Below are 8,687 nucleotides of genomic sequence, written 5' to 3'. Positions count from 1 at the left end.
ATTTCAAATGACACAATTATTGGATAAACTTAAAATTTATCTTAATTCATATGAAATACTATATAAAATGTAAGAGGTGATTCGAATCTGAAAAACAAAAATACATCCGAAATCCATCAATCCAAACGCAATCTTAGGAAAATGGAAATATGCTCTCTAGTTTTTTAATTACATAACCTTTATAAAAATAAATGAACTTGTACATCGTGTTACAAAAATGGTACATTCAATCCAAAATCCTCAAGACCAACTATTCACATTTTTTTTTATAAATAATAATAATAATAATAATAATAATAATAATAATAATAATAATAATAATGCGTACAGGGGCATAGACGAGTTGGTAAAACCTGATTGACGTGGGAAGAAATTTTCTAGCATTGCGGGTTCGATCCTCGTGCGAAGCATATTCATCATTGAAATATTTGGAATTGAACCATGTTATTCCATCCCTCAATCCAAATCTACTCGTACACATCCCTTAATTTAACGCCGCATGAACCAATAATTCTTCTAAGTCATGTGAAATGGGCACTTGACTCAACCCATTTGAAATAATAATAATAATAAAAATAATAATAATAATAAAAGATGGAATACAACTCGCCGCTCTGGACTCCTCCGCATCTATCGATGGATTTCATGCGACCGACGGTGTACTTGTTCCGGTGGCCGTGGCCGTGGCCGGCTTCATGACAAAGTCGATTGACGGGAGTACGTATTTTTATATTTTGTGTTTTGTATATATTGCGTATTTTCCGTTGAAATTTATCTTTTTGTGGTATTATTCGGTGTGTTTGCTATGCATTGTGTTAGAATCTATCTATTCTAGAATGTCTGTATAATTACAAAATAGGAATGACCATTGTTGTTCCACGGTTTCATTCTTGCTAAGGATAAGGTGTAAATGACAGTATAAACGAAGAATGAAATTGAGTGGAAAGAAGAAAGAAACATATGGAAGATATAATATGATTACATATAAGAAAAATATTAATACTTATAAATAAAAATGAGTTCGGAAAGGTAAAGGATTTATATCCTGGAAATATAGAGATCATGATAATTTGTATATCAGAAATGGTATTAAATATTATAAACTTGATTGTCGATCTTTCGATAACTTTAGTAGTTATATTAAGATGAAATAACTTGTAGGTTTGTTCCTCCTCATCATGTCCTGAAGAGTCACTGAGGATGCACTTATGTTATATCGCGTGTTGATCATTATGTACTATCGATTTATACGTAACTTCTTTATTTGATGTTTTCGCGCATATATGTCATTCCTTAGATGTTATCCCAAGTAGGAGTCATGCATATGTATTTTTTATGTTATTGGTTTTATGAACGTTGCTATTTAATTAGCTTTTCAAAATTAGTCTGTTTTTTTATTTAGGTTTTTAGAAAAAATATATGGATAACCAGTGACCACTCCATCATATTGCTACGAAACTGTAATGTTTGTCATCACGTTGACCCAAGGACTCTTATTATAGGGCTCATTCAATTTGAAAGATGGTGCATTTTAGTTGATTATCACATAGCTGATCCAGCTGCTAAATTACAGATAACTAGAAAACTCTTTTTTGATTAGTTAATGAAATCTCTTATGCTATCCCCATAAGCACGTGGAAACATAATAATTGTCCTCATCAAACTTCCGATACCAAGGGCAGCTGCTCCCCTTAAGCAAAAATTTGACATTTTAAATGTATTTTTAATTTCTAAAAATCGTGTTTTGCCCTCCTAATTCTTTCTATTTGTCCCTATCCTACTGGCTCACCATCCCTTTGCTAGAAATCCTTGGTGCACTCCTGCCTGTATGGTATGCCCTTCGACAAAGTGCTTCTTTTGCATGCAGTCATGGATTCCATCAACTTTGTTGCTAAGAATTTGGCAATCTCGAATCGTGTTATGTGCAAAAATAAGTAGATTACACAAATCTGCATGTACATTGAAAAATGTCAACTTCGAATTTTCATGAATAATGTTCAATCTAATGTAGATTTTGTTGTCAAAACATGATAAAGAAAAGGGAAAAGATTTGAACAATAAAGAAAAATATCTGTAACATTCTCAATAAAGGTTCACAAAATCCCAAGTGTTCTCGTAATCTTATTCAATCCAATCTGTATTTAGCAGAAAATCAAGAAGATTTAAAAAACAATTTATATATGTCCAAATTTAGAGAAAATTACGACTAACTAGGATTCGAGTAAAATAAAGCCAAATTAAGTCCTTCCTTGTCTAATCCCTCCCACCAGTTTTTCAATTTTGTTAACACTAAATACACTTGAACAATCATAAAACAACAATAATTGTAGATTTTTTTCTAAACTCAATCAAAGTTCACAAAATCCTAAATATTCTTGTAATATTATTTATCACAAAAATCTAATGCAATCCAATCTGTAATTAGGTGAAAAACATTAAATGAAAGATTCCATTTATATATATGTGTGTCCAATTCATTGAAAGCTATACTACCCATGGTTATAATTCTAACTAGCTAGCTTGGGCTTTCAAATTTTCCAGTCTTTTAATCCAGATCTCTGTCATTTTATCAACATCTCTTCTCAGAATTAGACGTTTTTGCTTCCCTTCCAATTGTTTTCCAGAAATCACAAAAGCAACAATGGAAAGAGATGATTTTGTATGTATTCCATGATTTTCACATCTTCATTGTTTGTCTACTGTTTGAATCTATAGATAACCACATCCAATCTTTTATTGGTTATAATTATAATTGAATGTATGTAAACTTACTTTGGGAATGTATGGTCATGGATAGATCTATGCATTTTGTTGATTTTTATGTGTATCATATATATAATATATATATATATATATATATATATATATATATATATATATATATATATATATATGCCTATCTTTTATGTGTAGGGTTCCTTCATATCATTACATTGGGTGTTTCCCATTTGAATTTTGAGTAAGGCTTTTATTATTTTTTTGGTGTCTTTCACTCAAGTGTCATTTTTTTCCTTATAGCCGTACAGGTTGATTGTCTTTTTGTTTTGTATTGTTTTTGTTTGAATCACTTGTGGGGTTTGCACTTCTTTTTGTCGGTTCTTCGCAATTATTATATGTTACTAACATTAAGATATGTTTGATGATTTGAAGCAATGACTAGTAGTCATAAATATTTTCCATTCTTTTTGGCTTTGGAAGGTGCAAAAGTAGGTGATTATAGTTTTGGGTTGCTGGTAACAAAAATTGTGTTCACAAATCTGGATTTTCATGTATTGGGGTATTAGTGATGAATGTGCTCTGTGTTTTTTTTTCTTAATTATTATTATTATTGATTGATTTTATTTAAAAATGTCAATGAAAATTTATGTTTGGTTTGCTTAGATTTAGCATGCATGAGAATTAGGTCTGGTTAGGATCTTCATGCCAATTCTATTTGCAGATTACAAAAGTTTGGTAACTTTTTTATATTCCGATGTGTTCTGGATGGAAGCTTTAATATATTGCTAATTTAGTATTTTGATAGTTGGTTTATTGGTGTTTCCTTATTATAAACGCCGTTGTGATGTTTCCGTCTGATTGGATGTAATTTGCTTGAGATTGACTTACGTGATGAACTAAATCACAACTTTCAAAGACTAAAGGAAATGAAATCCCAATATAGGCTATAGCAATTATGGAATGTATTTTTCGTTTTTTTTTTCGAAACATAAGTATTTCTTTCATGGCTTTCGTCGCATATCCTAGGTCATGGTTTTATGTCCCTATAATTTTTTGATTACTCTTTTTATTTGTTTTCATTTTCTAGAAGTCAGATATCAAGTTTAGTGGTTCTTTCATTTGTGAATATATTTTTAGGGATAGATTGACATTGTTGGTTTTTTCATGTTTTTCATGCAAAGAATTCTATGAGTTCCCTTGATCCCTTGTACCAACTTACGCAGCCAACGACTCCTACGATGGCCGCCAGTCTTCCATGTGATCCTGCTATGAATCACCTATATCAAGGTGCCTCTACAAACATGTCTGATTCAAGGTACGGCCACACTTTAAAAAAAATCCTATATATTAGTTATTTTTATGTGGATATACTCAATTACTGCATATCACTAAACATTATGAGATCCATTGATGATCTATAACTTTTTATAATTTGTTCCCTTATGGATTTGGAAGGTAGAAGGGGTTGATTAAGAGATTGGTCTGCTTTGAACCCAAAAAAAACCCCGAAAGATATTGTTCCATGGTTCTAGATTCTAGAATTCAATGACAAAAGAAAAACTGACTACTAACATAACTGTACGAAAACCGTCGTTAATTTGTAATTAACGACGGTTTTGTGACGGTTAAAACCATTGTTAATATCCATTTTTTTCTGTAATGTATTCATTTTGATCAATTAACGACGGTTTTATGACGGTTAAAACCATCGTTAATATCCATTTTTTTCTGTAATGTATTCATTTTGATCATAAAAATGGATAGCATCTCTAAATATTTATTCCATTTATTTGAAAGATGTTGCAAGCTTCTGTTGAGCATGCTTAGAAGTAGGAATGCACGAGAATGTAGCCTACTTGGGGTTTTCATGCCAATTGAATTTTCAAATTTTAAAAGTTCAGTATGTCGATAAACCTGGCGTTTTGTGAAAAGTTCGATAATTTATTTTTCTAGTTAGTTGGTTTATTCTTGTCTCCATGACGTATATATCTTCGGGATATATCCAACAATGAATTGAATGTGATATGCTGAAGATGGATTGACATGGTTAATTAAATTATTATTGCAAAGATATACAAACGAATTACCCACATAGTAATGGCGCTCATGTTTTTCGTTATGTTACTTCTCAAAACCGTGAATAAAATAATCAAATTGAATCACAGAATTCCTTGTATTAAGTGACATTAAAAATTTGAATTTTCTTAATCATAGTTTACTTTTGGACTTGTTTTTCCATCGAATGCTTTATAGTTTCAGTTAAACGCTCTTGTAATGTGTATGAACGAAGATTTTTGTGCACATTTTTGTTATTACGCCATAATCTACGAGTCGATCTAACAGGTCGGTTATCTAATTTGTTGGTGGTGGTTACATTAATTTCCACATTTTCAGTTACAATAAGATTGGCGTTGTTGACTTCTCTTCATTTTTTTGAATTCAAGGAATGTCGTGACTTTTTATTTGATTAATATCAAAGGTAAAAATTTCAGTTGCACATGCTAAACTTAGGAACACATGAAAATCTTGGTCTACGTGCATAGGATTTTTGCGATATTTTCATGTTGATTAAAACAGTTCTTTAAATTTCTGATAAATGATGTAATTTTGTTGAAATTTAAAAAGGGGTAATTTAATATTCCCAAGTTGATTTGTCATATATGTGTCTCCGATGAATATAATGTCTAAACCCTAAGCACTAAATGCCTAAAGTAAATGTATTCCCAATGTGGTTTGTCTTTGTGTTACTTCTTGAAACATAGTATTTTTCCTTGTTCATTTTTGTTTGTTTTTGCCACGGGAAAAAGATCATCATTGAATGGGTTATCCCATTTGTTCATCTTCATAACTAATTTGAATATTCATTATCATTAATGTACATTGTGGGATGGTTTTTTTCTTGAATGTTTTTGCAGTTATTCATTTGCGAAAGTTGGTATTCTAGTTCATTGGTAATTCATAACCATTTTTTTTTTTTTAACAAAAAAAATATTGACATTGCTAACTTCTCTTCTTGTGTTATAGTGCAAGGGATACCATGACTTCTTGTGATACCCCACGCCAATCTCTTTCACTTAGGACTCCGGTGGCTACTGCTGATGTACACGAAAATCTCTTGCCTCATACTCGGAATCAAATGTATACCGACATCGTCTTATGCCTACCTTCTCAGCAGACTCGAGCCACAGCTAGCAAGTCGCGGCCAATTCCTAAAAAACGGCCACGTAAAAGTATTGCTTTGTCGAGTCAGATTGCAGGCAGTATCACCAGAAATCCCCAGGAAATACCTACTACATTTTGGACGTTATGCCCTACATGCGTGATGTTATATGAATATCTAAATATTTTTCTGAATCAAGAGATTAAGTGCAACGAATGCGATGTCCCCTTCGTTGCAACAAAGATGCCTGCTCCAAGCAAAGAGCGTGTTTTGAAGTCTCTCTCCGATGCACTACAACAGAATATCCCCCATCTTTGACCGGGAAGATTGATGCATCTTCAGTCTTCAACGCTAACACCAGTGTTGTAGAAGGTGAGAGGAGGATTGAAAGGAGGAGGGCTGGGAGTAAGAGGGTGATCCCATGTGAAAATTCAGTTGGTGACAAAGTTCTACAGACTAACATGCACGGAAGGCCTATGGAGTTTACTCTGGATCGGAGGCGAGTACTGAAGTGTCTCGTTATCTCGATAATTAATTTTTGGCTTCCTAGAACTTTGAATACCATGTTATTTGAAAACTTTTGATTCTTCCATCTAATTTTTGTGCTCAGATCAGATGTGTGTTATCATGTAATACCTTTTTTGTACTTTGTGAGGTGCATAATTGTACTTCTGTGCTTAGAGAATGTCTAATGCCCAAACAGATTGTAGAATTGGCACCCTACTTTGATATTTTAATTACATAATTGACATTTACGAAATATACTTTGATATTTTAATTACATAATTTAGAAAATCTACGATCTTAAGGCTCAACGAAACACATTTTATGATATAACATGATTTATTATAAGTTTTATAGTAATATTAATTTCCTGCTAAAAAACTTCCAAAATATCTTCTATTAATACAAGTGAATATAAAGAAGAATAAATATTTTACTATAATAATAAGAATAATAATAATATTTATACATCATGTCCCGTGAAAAATAAAGATGGATTTTTAAAAAAAAAATTTAAATAAAAGTTATTAATTTTTAAATTGAATGGTAGAAAAGAAAAATAAAATATAAAAAAATGTCATTATAATATAATAAAACTATGTGGTTAGTTTGATAAGATGTGTTTTAAGTAATACGAATACAAAAGCACCATATACTATTTATTTTTTTTGAAAGTAAAAGCACCATATACTAACTAAATGAAGTAAAAGCACCATATACTAACTATATGAAGTAACTAACGACATGATTTTGTTATATTATAATAGCATTTTTTATATTTTATTTTTTTCTCTTCTATCATTTCAATTTATAAAATTAATAAAGTTTATTTAATATTTTTTAAAAAATTCATCTTTATTTTTCACGGGACACGACATCAATACTTGTGCAACGCTAGTGTATATTATATTTCATCAAAATTTTTCTATTTAAAAACATTTTGTTGTAAACACTGCTATCACATAGCATACATATTTAAACATCGTCAATTATCTGTTGCTTTGAAAATTTATTGAAGATTTAAAAAATTATGATAAATTTGTGAGCCAATGTGATGCACTGATTATATGAAGTTGCACGTATTTATGTTTTATGAATTTTAAAGTATATTTTAAAGTATTTTGAAACAATTATAAATACATTTGAAAAATAAAATATTGTACCATAAATAAAATGGTAAATAGCGAATAAATTTAGCTCAACTGTGCTCACATAAATGCTCATGAAGGTTGTTCACCATATCAAAACTCTATTATCATTAACCTAATTACGGACTATAAAATCCGAAAAAACGTACATGCATGTGTGCACCTTAATGTAATTAGAGTATCACGTTTAATATCGATCTAGTCATCCAAATTGGGCGAGGTCGTCGCGAAAGGTTTGTCTAGTGTGGGGTATATGACTAGAGTGATCTGATCAGGCGGAAGTTCTTCGCAAAACTGAACTGTAAAACTTAATGCAGATTGAATAACTAAAGGCAGTAAATAAAGATAAGGAACACAAGAATTTTTATGGAAATTCGATGCTTAAAACTTCTACGCCTCCCCTTCTTCTGTTTCCAGAAATATTTCACTAGAAGAGTTTGATTTACACAATGACTTGTACAAATCCAATCCAATCAACCTTTGAAAGAAACTCCTAGTAACAACTTCTCAACACAAATCAACGTTTGTTTGAGTTACAGATTGAAATCACAAGATATGTGTTACGACAAGTCTTTCTGAAATATCACAGAGTGCTTAGACTTCAATCGATCTGATATCAGCAATTTTGATTTCTAACTTTGTGATTTGGAACTTTGGTTTGATACTTGTCTAGATTGAGCACGATTTACAAAATGAAGGCTTTTAAGAAAAGAATCACAATAAGAGATATAGCAGAAGTTTGATCGCTTGGCCAAAGTCGTTGTTAGCTGATCATCACCAGGTATTTATAGGCTTCTATCTGCAACGTTCAAAAAATTAGCCGATGGAATGATTGTATCTGTTTCATCTGACATTTGATCAGCAATTGACACGTGTCCTCGTACTATTCTAAATGTAGTAGAATATTTGAATCACTGTCGAGTACGAAGACTAACGTTAACATTCCCAACAACCTTCTTTGTCTTTTAGCTAAAAAACTTCGTGGCTTCGATTTGATCTGTATTACTGATTTGCTTTTGGGAACGTTTGATCTGTTCTGATTTGCTCTGGGGAAGTTTGATCTATTATGATTTTCTTCTGGGGACTTTTTGTTGGATCGGTTCTCTTGTGCCCGGAAACGTATTGGAAGTTTAAAATTTTAAAGAAAAACCGAGCAC

General features: G+C 31.4%; 1 long non-coding RNA gene across 2 annotated transcripts; it reads left to right on the top strand.

Moving 5' to 3' along the window:
• Positions 1-602: 602 nt before the first annotated feature.
• LOC140872283 (uncharacterized) lies at positions 603-6,628 on the top strand. Of its 2 annotated transcripts, none has more exons than XR_012147778.1 (3): positions 603-717; positions 3,942-4,033; positions 5,743-6,628. It is a non-coding gene; the product is annotated as an uncharacterized lncRNA (long non-coding RNA). The 2 variants fall into 2 exon arrangements; XR_012147777.1 differs by having other exon boundaries at positions 607-717; positions 3,900-4,033.
• The last annotated feature ends 2,059 nt before the right edge of the window (positions 6,629-8,687 follow it).

This window comes from Henckelia pumila, unplaced genomic scaffold (assembly GCF_033568475.1).
Source record: "Henckelia pumila isolate YLH828 unplaced genomic scaffold, ASM3356847v2 CTG_461:::fragment_3, whole genome shotgun sequence".
Lineage (NCBI taxonomy): Eukaryota > Viridiplantae > Streptophyta > Magnoliopsida > Lamiales > Gesneriaceae > Henckelia > Henckelia pumila.
This window is presented reverse-complemented; position numbering and strand designations above follow the sequence as displayed.